This window comes from Alligator mississippiensis, chromosome 5 (assembly GCF_030867095.1).
Source record: "Alligator mississippiensis isolate rAllMis1 chromosome 5, rAllMis1, whole genome shotgun sequence".
Classification (NCBI taxonomy): Eukaryota; Metazoa; Chordata; order Crocodylia; family Alligatoridae; genus Alligator; species Alligator mississippiensis.
In genome coordinates, this window is record NC_081828.1 from 213,187,254 (window position 1) to 213,204,076 (window position 16,823).

A 16,823-nucleotide genomic window follows, 5' to 3' on the forward strand; every position below is an offset into this window, starting at 1 on the left:
AGGATAGGCTGGTAATCCAGGCTGACTTGGATAGGCTCAAAAAATGGGCAGATACAAACCTGATGACATTCAATACCGACAAACGCAAGGTACTCCATGTTGGGGGGAAAAAAAATGCAGCATGCTTATAGGCTCGGCAGTGCTATGTTTGCTAGCACCAAGGCCGAAAAGGACTTGGGGTCATGGCTGACCAAAAGATGAACATGAGCCACCAATGTGAAGTCACAGCTGATAAAGTGGACCAAACTCTGGCTTGCATCCATAGATGCTTTTCAAGCAAATCCCAGGATGTCATTCTCCCATTGTACTCGGCCTTGGTGAGGCTGCAGCTGGAGTACTGCATCCAATTCTGGGCTCCACAATTCAGGAGGGACTTCAGGAGAAGCTTGAGAGAGTCCAGAGGAGAGCCATGCACATGATCAGAGGGCAGGAAAACAGGCCTTATGAAGAGAGGCTGAGAGCCATGGGACGCTTCAGCCTGGAAAAGCGCAGGCTCAGGGGTGACTTAGTGGCAGCCTTTAAGTACATCAGGGGTGCTTACCAGGATCTGGGGGAATGCCTGTTCACTAGGGCACCCCAGGGGATGACAAGGTCCAATGGTCACAAACTCCTCCAAGACCATTTTAGGCTGGACATAAGGAAAAACTTCTTTACCATCCAAGCCCCCAAGGCCTGGAATAGACTCCCTCCAGAGATGGTGAAAGCACCTACTCTGGACTCATTTAAGAAATGTCCAGATGCTTATCTTGCTGGGATCCCAGCTGACTTCCTGCCCCTGGGGCAGGGGGCCAGACTCGATGATCTTCCGAGGTCCCTTCCAGCCCTGAAGTCTATGATATCTATGAAATCTCCCGTCTCTGGGAAAAGTACCATAACAGGGTACAGATGAGACATGGGCAGGGTCCTCACCGCTCCAGAAGCTTTGCCAGCCAGTAGAATTCCTGAACTCTCTACTCCAGTTTTTCAGAGAACAGATATAAATGCCTGGATATAAATGCCTGGGCCCCCAGCTGGGGTCTCTGGACCTGAGATCCCCAGTGGTTGCCTGTATTTTGGAGTTGGGTACCTAAGCTCTGGAGGCAGGATATCAGATGCACCCCCATGCTTAGTGTTTCCTTTTGGAAGGTTTAAGGAACTCCCTGAAGGGTTTTTTTGGTCTCACCACCCTAAGGTGTCTTACTCTTCCCAACACTTTTTGGGGCACCTCACTCTGGATACTACTCTAGTGATCAGACACCTAATAGTTAGGTGTTGCAACAACCAACTCTATGCATTCTGGCCCTCAGGATCATCACCTCTATTTAACAGACAGCGGGCGCATCTACACATGTGCATGTACTGTGCAGTAACTGAAATTACCGCGCAGTAGGGGCACACACCTACACATGCACACCTGTACTGTGCAGTAAATATGGTGACTTATGCTGACTTGAGTGTAAATTTGACACCTGCATCATGCCGGTGTCAAATTTACACCCAATGAGTTACTGACACGTCTAAATGCCTTACTGAACAGTAATGTTGTGTGTGTGCACAGAATTAATGCGTTTTAACGCCTGCACATGTAGACCCCGGCCTATTCCTGCTTACTGCGCAGTAATTTACTGTGCAGTAAATTTAAGCTGGCATAAATGCACGTGTAGACATGCTTAGAGAAACTGAAGCACAGAGCAGTGGAGCAGCTGTTGGCTACTCAACAGGGCAGCAGAGCCAGGAATAGACCCCAGCTCTTCTGAATTTTGGTTCAGTGCACTTAGCTGCGAAGGCAGTGTTGCCTTTGAATCAGTATTTTAGAGAATCAGTTAGTTATTGCAGAGGTCAGGAAAGCATGCCCCAAGGGAAGTCTTTCCACTGACTTCATTAAGCTTTGGACTAGGCCAGTAGCAAACCTCTGCTTCAAAAAGCTCACTAATCTCATCTTCTTTGGATGTTCCCCTATGGGGTTCTGCCTTTCAAAAGGTTCTTCCAAATGAGGGGCATGCAATGAATTTGCCCAGCTGTAGGCATCAAAATGCAGCTGTTGTTAAACCTCTTTAGTCACACACCCCAGGCAAACCTGAACACCAGCATGAAAAAAAAGAAGTCCTTGAGGAGCTGGGATGAATGTTTTAAGCACAATTCTAGAGAAAAGCAGAATAATTTTGAATACATCAAATGCATTCTCCCCCTCCACTGTTAAGCCATTCTCCCTTTCCCCTCCGGTAACTATACTCAGCTCCGTGATTCTGCATTTCTAATTCCAGCTGGATTCTTGCTCTTTATCATCACAACTCTTCTCTGGTTAAATCATGAATCCAAACTATTCTGGGCTAAAGCTGAGGTTTGTAAACGTTTTGATTTCCAGAGGAAAACTGTTGTGAAATTCCTTGTTGCTTGTTAGACCTCAATATTGCAGAAGATCTATCATCCTTCGGGAAAAAAATAAGCTGAATTTGTGTAGCTGTGACAGCCCAGGGTATTGCTGAGCCGCTGAGAAGGCAGTATTATGCCAACCATTTCATTCTGTCGGGTAGTGGCCTGGGTGTCCCCGGATCCAAGTTCTAGACCTGAGGTCCAGGATTGCTTGCACATTAGTGTCACTGGATAACATGCTGAAAAAGCATTGGGAATAGAGACCAAAAGCCAAGATTTGCCTCTCGAAAGTAAGTAACATCATCACTGGGCTCCAGTCACTGCCACTCTTGCTACCTCCCTCTGCTCTGCTGGGGTGACTTAGATCAGGCCCTTCAGAGGACTTAAGCAAGGGACTCCTAGTTTGTGTATCCCAAAAGCTTAGATGTGACCTAGGTGCCAAGACACTCAGCCTAGCCCAGATAGCAGTGCCTCTGGGCATGCTCAGTAGGAAAACTTTAACCACGTCAGCCACCTGAGCCCAATTAGGGACCAACTTTGCAGATCACACCCTTGCACTCGGCCATTTGGCTTCCACTTAAGACCTATTATATATAGGGACCTACCTAAATCATGGTGAGACAACGGATTTTTTGTGGCCTGCTTGCAATGCACAGAGCTAATTTTGTGGGCATTTCACGGTGGCCCCACCCTTTAGCACTGATTGGCGGAGGAGCCCCGCCTCTCAGCACTGATTGGCAGAGAGGGGAGGAGGGAAGGAGGGACAAGGGGATGGCCACTATGTTGATTACTGGCTGCCTTTCTTGCCATCCCACACCACAGCACTGATTAACAGAGAGACCCTGGTGGGACGAGGTGGGACAAGGGGGCAGCCACCTTCTTGTCTGCTGCCCTTTGTGCCACCCCACCAGCCAGCACCTTTCCCTCCCAACAGCAAGGACCTCTGGCTCCCATGGCGGGGGGCAGCATTTTATTTTTATGAAGTTTTTTGTTGCTGTTGATTTTGTGGGTTTTGCGGACAATCCTGGAATCTGCGGTTTGTCAATCCTGGTTTCTGCAATATCTGCAAAACTGCAAATTAAGTAGGTCCCTAATTATATTCACTTAAACAGGGCCTGGGTGTTCAAAATCGTAGCACTGTCCCTGTCTTCATTCAGTGTAGGGCAAATGAAAATTGAAAAGGCATTAGCTTTGAGACCCAAGGGGCTGAGACAGGTATATCAGGAGTAAGGCTGCAATGATGTGCCATGTGGTGCTTGGAAAGTGCCTTGTGCTGAGACCTTGGAGATGCAAGGAGAGGAGCTTAAGACCAGGAGGCATTGTGGGATTCCACCGTTTCACCCAATCCTGGCTTACTTGTGCTGCAGCCTCACTTATGACATCACCAATTTCTTGCTGAACTTCTGTCACAGCCATCAGCAACTCTGCAACAAAGCATTTCCTTAAGACGGATGTAACCCTGGTCCACCATGCCTGGGGCAGCCTACTGCCAATGTTGGATCCCTGGGGTGCCAGTGGCCTCGGTCTTTCTCCCAGTCCTCCAAAGGAATGGTAGCAGCCAAGCGGCTGCTGTATGTATCTTCATTTATAACTCAAGAATAGCTGGTCCTATCGACTCTAAACTTCCAAAATCACTGAATACCACCCGAGAAAAATTATATGAGAGTTGCTTTTCACTTGACCATTTTGGGGGCCTCCATTGACTGGGGTTACTTCACTTCTCAGGTAGCAAACTGGTACCACTCCTTTTTGGATGCAGTGAATGCAGTTCAATTGTCATTCTTATACGGACACTTAGCTTTTTCTTCAACTCAGTTGTCACTATTATAGTGGCATTTGCCCTATTTTTCCGCTTCACATCAAATATTAAATGTTAAATATATTGTACTATAGTCTTAAAAAATGAACAATATTTTTGACCTGCATAAGTTGCACTACGTTCTTTGAAAATAAAGAAACACTGCAATTACAAAAATAACAACCCCGGCGAAGGACGGGTGCTTCAGCTAGTGTGTGTGTGTGTATCTATACACACACACATAGATATACATATACATACACACACAAAATAATTTATGAATAACATGGAAAAAAATGCATCACTAAGCTAATAATACAGGTTACCAATTAACAATAAACAGCCCACCATTTACACATTTACTCATTTGACCCCAACATACTATATTTCACATTAATAACACAACACTGTAGATACATTCATGATTTAATGCCATGATGCTCAGGGTGACAATAAAATGCCTTTTGCAACTTTTCAGCGGTCTGCAGGAGAAGCGCAGCCCGGGGTCTGCTAGGCGCAGCACACACGCAACCGGGGGCTCGCAGGCAGCAGAGGACACCGTGCCCTCTGGCTGGTCTGGCAGCTGCCTCTGGCTCCCGATACCCGCATGCTGTGCTGTCCCATCCTGATATAAACCTTAACTCAAAGGCCAGCATAAACAAAGCGGCACAAGAACCACTGCGCTTCCCAACCCCTCTGGGTCTTCCTATAGCCCTCTGCTCACCCCTATCACACAGCTTTCCTCCGTGACACCCAATACCTGCTTTCCCTCGGGCCAACCCAACCTTGCGCAGATGTCTAAGGCGACCCTCCTCTGGTCTCGCCTTTCCGTGCACCCCTATGGGGCCTTAGCAGAGACAAACCTCCGCTGCTGCAGGGCACGCCGCGTCCCGCATGGAGCCTCTGCTGCGAGGTACGCGTGCTTGAATGCTCGTTACACGGAGAAAAGCTAAACAGCATCTCTCAGCCTGAAATTAGCTTTTAAGTTATTAAAAGGCAGGTGGGTCTGTGAAACACAAACGAATGATCTCCCCAAATCCCGCAGCGCAATTTATTTTCTCGGTAAGTCCTATTTCTTATAATTACGCACCAATTCTTCATTGCTTGTACGAGCTCCTTGGGCTCCATCATTCTAGGTCTGACAGTCCCTTACCGTACGGGGTGGCACAACGCATCAAGGTACTCCAACAGCTGTGGACTGAACTGGCTCCTCCGCACTGCAAATCTTCAAGTAGACTAATACCTCATTTCCAATTAAAATGACAGAGTCATTACTGCTCAAACTATATGCCTGGTACAACTCCAAATGTTCAAGGTGTCTTAGGACATTGGGACTGTGTGGTCTGTAATCAGTGCAAGCCCAGTCCGTGTTATGGTACCAGTATTGTCCGTGGGTGGCCAACATGGAATGAGATGGACTTGAATCCAGTTTTTCTTGAACCCACTGCACAAACTCATTTTTCAGGAATCTCAGCCCAACAGCATGGCTTGGTTCCCAGAAAGTGGCTCCACCCGAAAACTGGCTATGGTGGGAGGAACTAGGGCAGAGAGCAAACTCCTTTGCTACTTGCAACAGCTCCTGCAAAAACTAACAATACAGCCCTTCCTCAAAGATGGTAACATTGCACGTATGGCAAGGCTAAGACTTGTACAACTCTAGGTCATTGTGCCGCCCCAGGGAGATTCCTGCCTTATTATTATTCTTTTGTGATAACAAAGAAAACCACAGTCTACACATACTTGTCCTTTGTTTCTGGGGGGCTTTAAAGACTAGAATTGGATGCAGGAGATTCACATTTGACATCTGGTGAAGGATGTGACAGAGCTTCTGAAAGTCTCGCTTCCTGATTTTGGTTGGCTTTGTCCGAGCAAAGTTAATGAGAGAAAGCATAGGCAATCTGCCTCAAAACAGAAAATTCAGTAACCCAAAAGGCCTGCCATGGTCCACTCTACTAAAGATCCATTTTTATTCCACTTATATGAATAAGCAGCAAGATACAGCTCCCACCTTCCTGATGTGTGACCGCCATGCCAGTTATTTCTGCCGCACAAATAGATGTTAGAGATGGGAATGACCTGCTGGGTCACCGAGTCCCTCATTGCACATGTACTGTTCCTCCGACATTGTGTTTTCCAGCCTCCTAATAGGTTAGTGGGGACAGGACACCTCAATGCCTTCAGAACGGAGATTGAAAGGGACTGCATGACATGGTCACCTGCCCTGACACACGGCTGCACTCAGTGACCCAGAAACCCCAGTCCTATCTCCTTGAAAGCCATCTTCTCCACCAACTTCTCTCCTCTAACATGACATTAATTTCCCCTGGTATTTCATTCTTTTTTTCTTTGCATTGGTGAAGAGAAAGTGCCAGTTAGTCGGTGGGTGTGTGAGGCAGGGGAGAAAAAAAAGAAAGGGCAAGAAAACCGCATAACCCAAATGCTCTCTCCCCCCGCTCTCCCCCCACTATATTGATAAGGCACAGCAAGCCCATGCAAAGCAGCCAGCAGCTGCTTGGGGTGTGGGTGGGGGTCACTTGCCTGTCCCCCTGCTCCTGGAGGTACCCAGATGTGGGCCCAGCCAGTAGTCCTAGTAAGCAAGGGATCAACAGACCATTAGCTTAGTTATAGGACCATTGGGAAGCAGATGAAATTTCCACTAGGGCAACCTGAATCTCCCCTTCTGGAAGTTCAGCCTATTGCTCCTGTTTAAGCCCTTGTGACATGTTCAAAACCCTTCTTGATATCAAGACTCAACTTTGACTTATCGCCTGTTTTAGTTATATAACTCAGTTGAACTGTATGTTGCCATCAGGTTTCCCAACCATCTGGTCACTAGTGCTGCTGTTCTCCAAAAGCCTTCCCATACCACCAACACCCACCTGATGAGATACAGTGAAAAGCAAAGACAAAGGAAGTGTGAAGCTCTGTTTGAGAAACCAGTTCAGGGATGCTTGAAGCCAGTGATTTTCAACACGAGGTCCGCAGACCCCTGGGGATCCACAGACTATGTCGGAGGGGTCTGTGAAAGGTGATTACGATCGATCAAAAATAAGTGAGTACTCACACTTGCAATTCAAAGGGGTCCGCACCTCCATTCGAAATTATTTATGGATCCACAAATGAAAAAAAGGTTGGAAACCACTGCTCTAAGCTGTCTTGCCTGTTTGCTGGGCTTGGTTCAAGTCTCAGAAGGGAGATGGTATAGACTTGGCCTTAGAGTCTAACCCTAGGGTGCAAGAGCTGCACAATGTCTAACACAATGAGGCTCTGTTGTCAACAGGGGCCTCCAGGCACTACAGTATTGGATTTGCTTTGAGACCAAGCACTCAGGAAACTCCTTGCAGGACTTAAGAAACTAGTCCTGCTCCATGATGCTACCCACCTTCAAACTGTGTGTGATAAGAAGGGCTAGTCAAAAAATTCCTATCCAAACTGTCTGACAAAAAATGGCATGTTCAACATGTCCCACACCTGCTTCCTGTGGCAAAGTTCGACTTTTGGGGGAGGTGGAGAGAACAGACGCCCCAAATCCAACATATTGTATCCAAAAAAAAACTTTGAACAGCCCATCACAGGAGTAGTAGCTTGGTTTTCTCACATCACCATTTTACTTTACAAGGAGTAAAAGAAAGGTGTAACTTCCTACTGGTGAACATCACAAGATGCTGGTCCTGGTATATCTCCATCATGGGGGGGTGCATGGGATATAGAGACCATTCAGGGTATCCTGCTAAGAGAGGAAATGAAAACAGGAGGTACCCAGCCGACCAACGTCATGGAGCACAGTAGCACCATTCCTGAAATGAAAAGTTTCAGTTCACAGGCAATATTTTGACATTTGAGGTTTTGCTGGAAAAAAAAATTAAAAATCAAGATTTTGCTGGAAAATACAGACAAAACCTACCTGCAAATAGGTGGAATGAACCAGACTGATGCTTAGCTTAGTGTGTTTCTTTTTCTATCTCCAAAAGACTTGAAACTGCCTTCTTTTGGACACAGCAGCCAACAAAGACAGTAATCCATCAACTCTCACAAGAGAAAGGAATTGGCCTCTGATAGCAACCAACATTGTAGGACAGGGAATATCATCTCTGCCCACTTCATTTCCACATCACTCAGTGCTTCCTCCCATGAGATGATACCTTGCAGCAGTTTGGTAAATCTGAGTGCTTAAATGTCTTTGGAGGATCAAAAGTAAATGTCACTTAGCGGTGACTCACTGTTTAAGACGGGCTCCCAAATGTGGTGCTGAACTGTCACGTTCTCCAGCTTTCTCCTTGCATAGGATGGATTAGGCTGGAGGGAGGAGGAACCACATGTCATTAAGCTTCAGCCTTTTGAAGACACCCGACGTTAGTGGCATTGTGAGTTCCTGTCCTTTGTTCACGTGTATAGAGATGTCTTTGTTGTAGAAAACAACAGAGAACAGGAACAGCATCACTGCATTGAAGACTTCAATTGTGTCCCTAGCCGCTGCTATTGCTTCTGCTTCTGCCTCTGCTAATTGGCCTCCTGGATGACTTTGGAAAAGTCATTCTCCTTTTGCTGTGCCTGTATCTCCTCATCTATAAAATGGGAATCTGGATACTGGCCTCCTTTGCAAATCACCAGTGATTTCCAGATAAAAAGTCCCATGCAAATACCAAGTATTTGTTATGTCGGCGCAAGGCATCTTTACAGACTTCAGGACAAAATTCAGTCCCAAAAGCTAGAGATGTGCAAGGTGTTCTCTAGGGCTGTGTGAAACAGCACGGTTCCGCTTCGACTTCCGTTTCAATGGAACAGTGTTTCGAGTTTCGTTTTGTTTCATTTCATCAAAACGGTTTTGCTGTTTCGACACTGTTTCGACGTTTCACCCATAGGCTAGAATGGGGAAGCATGAAACAGCCTATAATTTTGTCATTTCTTGCCTGATTCAGATGAGACCTGCAGGGATGGTAGCCCCTTCTGAGGGCACGAAGCCTGCCAAGTTTCAAGAGATTGGTGCAGGGGTTTCAGGGAAATTGCACCTCAAGTTGCTGACAAGCAGGAGCCAGGGAGCAGGAACAGTGTCCTGGGATCCGGCAGGCAGATCAAGGGCTCGCACCCCCAGGAGGAGTCCGGCAGAGTGCCACAGCTCTCCTGGGGGTGCATGTGGGCCCCCAATCTCCCTCCCAGATGTCAGGAGGCTGCCCTGGGGAAATGAGCCCAGCAGAGGGAAGCACCTGCTGCTGGGCTCGGCTCCTGGTGGCTCACAGCTCTGTGGAAATGAGCCCGGTGGCAGGAGGCAGACCACAGCACCGGCTCTGCCCACCTTCCACTACCGAGCTGTGCTCCGTGGGGCTGGCAGAACCGATCGGAGCACAGCCCAGTGGTGGGAGGTGGGAAGAGCCAGGGCTGCACTCCCTGCCAGGCTTAGCCACATGGGGCTGCGGAGCAGCTCGAAGCATAGCCCTGGCTCTCCCCTGCCTCCCACCACCTGGCTGCCGCTTGAAAAGTCAAAATATTTCAAAGCTTTTGAAACCTTTCGACTGGCCTTCCTTTATTTCGAAGCTGTTTCGAAGCCCTTCGTTTCGTTTCATTTTCACTGTTTCGCGCTAGAAATGAGTCGAAACAGCATTGAAACAAAACAGCCAGCAAAAGATCACACAGCCCTAGCATTTACAACATAAACCAGACTTAGTCGAAGCTCCCTTACTCGCTTGGTTGCAAGCTACTTATTATCCACCAGGCCTAATCAACATCAGACCTCAAATGCACCAGGCACTGTACAGACAGATGTTGAAGAATATATCCTTGCCCTCAAGACCTACAGTCAATAAGCAAGACAGACAAAGATGGGGAGAGAAAGGAAGTATGATTGTTGTCATTTTTACTGTTAAGAAAATGGAAAAGAAGGGTCAGGTAGAAAAGAAAATACATTTTTTTAAAAGCAGGAAAAGAAAAGCTAAATATTTTTTTCCAGGTCAACCCGGACAGATTGTAGCAAGACACCTTTTTGCCTGCCTCCCCTCAAATGCAAAGCTCCTCCGTATGGCAAAAGACCCTATTGCAGCATTTGCCCCCTTTTGGGGATGCTTTCTCTTTTCTACCTTTTCTTCCTTCCTCTCTCTTTTAATTTTATTATATTATTATTATTTTTATAGAAGGTGTACTTGTAGTGAAAATAGAGCTTGTAGATGCTTTTACAAATGTACCTTAAGTTTAAAAGTAAGTTGTACCCATGCAACAATGTTAGCAAGAGCAGGAATCTCTGTATGGAGCAGGTCCCTGAATGAATCATGGTTGGTTGTGTAACACAGTAGCTTGTCTGGATAAACATGTTAATGAGCGGCGATTAACACTTACAAAATCAGAGACCAAGGAGAGGAAAGAATCCATAAAAAGCCAGGAATTCCTGGAAACTTCATTGTTAAAGGTACGGAAGCCCCCGTTTGAACTAATCAACACTGGAAACAGACCCTTGGGGCTGAAATACCCTCTGATCAACCACTTCCAGAGCTCTATTCATCACGTCAGTGAATCAATCAAAATTCTTCAATGAACTCCTGAGACTGCACGTACGTGTGGGCGTGACCCCTGGGGCTGACGGCTGCCATCCAGCAGCTACCAAGAGGGATGCCCTCGAGGTCCATGACCCCTGGATTGGGTAAGCCCGAGAATTGGGGAGTCACCAAAGTCTACCAGAGAGGGATAAAAGGCAGCAAAGAATGACCCCCAATGGCATCCTCTTTGACCTGACCAACACCCTGCCTGCCCAGCCAGAAGGACCAGCCAGTGACCCCCTTCTGAAGCAACATCGCACTGAAAGAAGCCTCGACTGGCCATCAACGGTGGACTCCAGCGCTTGGGGATAGCTACATCTTGACACCAGTGCTTAGTGTTCAGAGCTAGCTACTGTGAGTGTGTGCATGAATGTGTGTATGTTTGAAAGGATCAGCACCAAGGTTTATGGTCTGCCTTTTGCATCCATCCAATAAACTAGAATTTTATGATGATCCTGTGAGTTGGTGCTTTGTAGCCAACATGATCAGTTTTTAACTATTTAGTTAATAAAAAATGTAAAAAATATGATTTGTTATTTTTGACCAATGCAGAACATGTAACTTCAGATGACAGCATTTTAAAAAATAATAAAATGAAGGAAATTGTAACACACAGCCATTTTGGATCAAAAATGCTGTTTTAAAATGCAAATATGAGAATATTTTGCCTTTTTTTCAAAAATGTTGCTTGCTTTTCTTTGCAGACAATTTGGCGAAGCCAAGAGGAGTTTGCAAGCGATTTTGGCATCACTGAATTTGCATTTTTCTCTGAAAAATAAAAATTACTCAGGCAAAAGTTTCAGTCCACTCCATTTATCAACAGGGATGGCACAGTGAATGCATACAACTCATTCAAATGCAGACACCTCTTCCTTAACTGAGCAGCCTTTGAAAGTACTTTAGGACAGATTTACTAACCAAACAATACTTTCTCCAGATAAAACCACAGAAGAAATGTTGGTCAACAGCATGCCTGACGGTAACACAAACCACAGCATTTACTGAGCTGGGGTGTTTGCAATATCACCCCTACTTAGAATAGACAGCATTAAATACGAGTGTAAATTCAACTGCTGCTAGCAGTTAGTGTCTAGATATTCATGACACGGATATCATTATCCTCACTAGAAGTCAGCTAAATGCCCCTTGCTGTATGAAAAAGGGACATGAGTCATCTATGAATGAGACCATAGGTTTATATCTCACCTAAAGGCAGCACCGTTAGCAGTGCTGTGCTTCCTCAAACTGGGTTGGTGCAGTATAGATGGCAGGTGACAGCTGTGTATTAATAAGCCAACACCAAATGCCACCCCATACTCTACTCCAAATTGTAGGGACCCATCAGTGTAGCATGACCTGTAGTGATTGACTAGCACTAAAAGCACATACAGGGCTTTCTGGCCATGATATAAGCCAATTCTTTAATCATTCGGTGCATATAAATTCCATCAAAACCAAGGTGAGTCCCATGTGGGGCAAGCTTTCAGGACTGGGTAGGGTTACCAACTCTGACGGAAGCTATTCTGGGAGATTTTATTCCCCCAACATGACGTAATGTCATTAATTGAATTTATTTTCTTAAAATATCCTATTAAAATGTCCCGTTGTCACCAGGAGATGCATACTGGTTCCAGTAGACTCCCGGCCAATCCGGGAGGGCTGACAACCCTAGGACTGGGAGGTCTCACTTTATAATTAGAGGCAAATTCTCAGGGGGTGCAAATCAGCAGAGCTGCACAATGGTCAGTGGGGTTATGCCAGTTTGCATTAGCCAAGGGTCTCATCCAGAAAAGCTGTAGTAGCCCTCGTGAGAAGAATTAAAAATGAGAATGATTTTCCCCAGCCACCTCACCAGTGCAATGCTGCCTTTAATGACATGCCATAGCCAATATAATCGCTACAAACATATTCTGCCACTTCCAGATCTTTTCCATTGCGGCATGTAATGGCAGGCAGAATTGACCTTGGTGGGCCAGAAATGAAAAGCGCAGCCATACACATGAAATGCATTCTGCAATAAAATTGTTCCCCCCACCTCTGCCTCACCGAAGAGGAAGGACTAATTAGCTCCCAGCCTCAGCTCTCTCTGCACTGCATGCTGCGCTCAGCTGACAGATACTGCACAGAAATTGGTTCAAGTGCACAGATGCTCTGAATTTCCCAGCCCTGTGGGGGGGGCAGGTTTGCCGGCAGCTTTGCTGGAGGACAAGCAGGGAATTTTGTGTCAGAGGAAGCTCTGGCACGGTTGTGTGCAACTTGACTTCCTTATGGATCTGCCTCCATATGAAAATATTCATCAGAAATTTTCCTGCATTCGTTGGGAATTTTCCAACGGCGACAGAGTTGTTTCATTCCTAAAAATTATCTTGCATTGACAGGGGAGCCAACGTGCTGAAGCATCTCAAAATACGTTATACACCCTACAGAAAAATTGGACTGTTGTTGAACAGCACGCAGCACAACCTGAATAGGAGTTTAGCACAATCAGGTCAAGAAATTAAGAGCCCTACCAAAGCCCATGTATTCCCGCTGAGGATCTGACTTTTATATGCTGGAGAGACAGAGTCTCATGTTGGGTTAAGGATCTATAAGGCCCCTGCTGGTGACTTACAGGGACCAAGTTGTTCACATGGTGTTGGCTCTCTTCCTTGTTCCCAGCTGATAAGCTCCATTAGTATCTGGCTAAAAATACTCTTAAGTACCCCATACATCAGCTCACAGCACGCAAGCAATTGCTGAAGTTGCTGCACAATGTAACATGAATCTAAAAGGGGAGGGAGAAGTGGTCCATAATGGCTAAAGGGCCTCTCAAACTCTTTGTTACGCTACCCCCTCCACTACACTCTATACACTGGTACACTAGAAAAAGTGCAAGGACTGCAGCTGTTGGTTGAAACAACAGGAGACTTTCAGGGGGACAGAGTCCCTACACCAGGATGTGGAAACAAGCCCTCTCCCCACTCAAAAGCTGTGTCTCTGGGATCCTAAAATCTTGCAGCTGGTCAATGAAGCTGGACCAGCTTAGATCAGCTCAGGATCTGGTCCAAAGCAAATGACATTAGTGACATGTCCCATCCAGAGACAGCCCCTCCAGCCCATCGTGACCCTTACAAATGTGCTGCAGCATTATTCTCTACAGGCAGCGGGGTAAGAGCATCACATACAGAATAAAAGCTAATCTAATACTTATGCTCAACCAGGGTGCCTGCAGTGCCGTGAGATCCATCTAAGGATGCCATGCAACATTAGCCACCTACACGGGATTCACAGGATAAACTCGAGTTGATTTTAAATAGGAATACACAGTGTCAGAAACATCCTGACCTGTCCCGAGCTTTCTGAGCTCTTTGCAATGAAGGAATTGCTCTGGTCTTTTTCCAGAGTCATAAAAGAGTGAAAGCTAAGAGCTGGTATCTTCCGAGTCTAAAAAGGTTGAGAACCCCTGTCACACAACCTTCTTTTTCTGGTTCTTTGCACTTCACTTTTCTGAGCATCTCGGCTCACTTATTGCATTCTTTAACATATACTGTCTTTAAAAGGATGCGATTTCCCTCCAGGCATATAATTTAATCGAGCAGAAAGAGCTCTGGATCCCAAAGTATCCTTTGGTTCCACAAAGGCACAGCCTACAGCACCAAGCTTCGAAGTGCAACCCATTATTATCTGCGCTGCAATTTGTGCTGACATAGCAATGAAGGCCCTTCAAGAGTTTCCATCGCTAGACAAAAGAATAAATGTTACCCAGAGAGCCGTTTCCCCGGCCGATCAAAGTTAGATCTGAACAAGCCTTGGAGACCCCCAAGGTCAAGTGCACTTCATGGCACTTTTGATTTTTGAAAAGCAAAAACGATCCTTAATTGCTCTGCAAACAGTGCTATTCAAATACAACACCAGGGGAGAGGTGAATTCCTGGCTGAAGACACCTCTGATTAAAATGGGTCTCCCTCCCTCCTCGGCTGATGCACAGTAAATGGTGCAACGGGACTGATCTTCAGATGAAGCCATGTTCTGCCCAGCACCGTGGTGGATTGCTTCAGGCCCCTTGCTCCCTGGCACTGCTATGGAGACAGTCCCACTGCCAGTGCAACCTCCATCTCCAAGCCACTCAAATTTCCACTGATATATAAAAGTCACCTTAGGACTAAAGAACCCATCGGGTGTGAAAACCCAAGCGGGGTGGCATGTGGCTGGCTACCTCTCAGACAGGGATCCCTGCACACAAGGTGCAAGCAGAGAGTCAGAGAGAAGTGGGGCTGGAAGGGACCTCCTGAGGTCACCCAAACCATCCCGAATAAACCATAATCTAAACTTTTTTTTAAAAAACTACTGTCGACCCTGTCACAACACAGACACAACACCGTCACCTGCCACAGGGAAAGAAGGGAAGCCATGGCAGCCAACGTCGTGCTTCTATGAGATGTTATCAATATATATTCAAAAGATCCCAGGTAGAGGACACAACCCTCCCCCACCACCACAGACGAAGGCAAAAAATCCCACAGTCCACCAGTCCATACCAATCAAACCAGGGTGTAAAATTCCTTCCTGACCCCAAATATAGTAGTGATCAGTCTGATGCCGAGTGCAGGGGGGGATGATCTTCTAGCCAAGGACCTTCAGCTTTGATCCCAGCAGGAGCATCGACACAACCCAGTCTAATTCCCCAGCCAATGTCTCTAAGGAAAGTATAAAAATACCCTGACATATGTAGCAGAAAGCGAGGAGAGGGGCATGGGCAACCAGCAAAGCCCAGAAGCGTAGGAAATACCCACAGCAGAACATAGGCATCGCTGCTCCTCGATCATCCCCAACCAGTGGCTGTCCAACCTCTTCTTGAACAACTCCAGTGATGGAGAGTCCACAGCTTCCCTGGCATGGGCGACTCCTGCTGCCTTAGTCAGTCCCACCAACTGGGGGGTGTCCCCCATGACCGATCCTGCAATGGCTGATCGCTACCGCCGTTTCCGAGGGTGGCTGCAGCGATGGGCCAGCGCTTGGAGGGGCAGCACCGGCACTCCTTCCTGCCCCTCCTGCCCACCGCCTAAGCGGCGAGTGCGGCCAGTTAGGGGGTGCACTAGCACTCTCAGGGGGGTGCACGTGCACCCCCGTGCACCCCCTATGCATCACCGCTGTTCCCTGGACACCTATTCCAGTGCCTCGCTATTCTCTGAGTGAAGAAGTTGTTCCCAAATATCCAATCTAAAACTTAATTTGCTGCAACTACAAGCCATAGGTCTGCCTCCTCCTCTCTGCAGCAAGAGAGAAAAGGTGCTTTCCCTTTTCTTTATGGCAGCCCTTCAAGTATTTGAAGACTGCTGTCATGCCCCCTCTCCAGTGCCTTTTTCTGCAAGCTGAACGTGCCTAGCTCCTTCCGCCTTTTTCCTGTATGACTTGCATTTCCAAGCCCTTGATCAACCTTGTTGCCCACCTCTGGGCCTTCTCTAACTTCCCCACATCCTTTTTAAAATGTGGAGCCCAGAGTCGCCCACAGTACTCCAGATGAGACCTAACCCACATTGGCGACAGATAGGGGGTACACACGGGTGCACATGCACCCTGAGATCGGTCATGCGCCCCCTGGAAACGCCAGCCACAAAACCAGACGTGCCGGCAGAAATGCACTTCCAGTTTTGCCGCTGGCTCGGCGATCAACTGCTGGGGAACCCACCCCCGGTCGGCGATCAGAGGCTGGGGGATCCCCCTCTCCCTGTTGGCGATCTGGTGCCCGCCCAGTCTCAGGAGGTACCGGTCGCCTATACTAACCCATGCCACATAGAGAGGCACTATCACCTCCTGTGTCTTGCGCCTAATGCTGCTATTGATGCAGCCCAAAACCACATCCCAATGCAACGAATGATGAAATCACCTTGCCTGAGAGAACAAGGTCCCAGGGTGAGCTCTGCCAGGCGTCAGCGTGGGACAGCATGGCTCCTCGGAGACCAGTGAAGCCCTCTCTGGAGGCAGCTATTTTGGAAAGGGGAAAAAGGCTCCCCGAGATTGTTTGAGAAGGGCAGATGAAGCCCCTCTGGAGGCAGCCCTCCTGGGGACAGGGAGAGCAGTGAGAGCTGCCCAGAGCCTGAGGGACAGCTTGGGCACGGTGTCCCCTCCTCAGGGCTGCCGGAGCTCGAGGAAAGCGTGGGCTGCGCTGC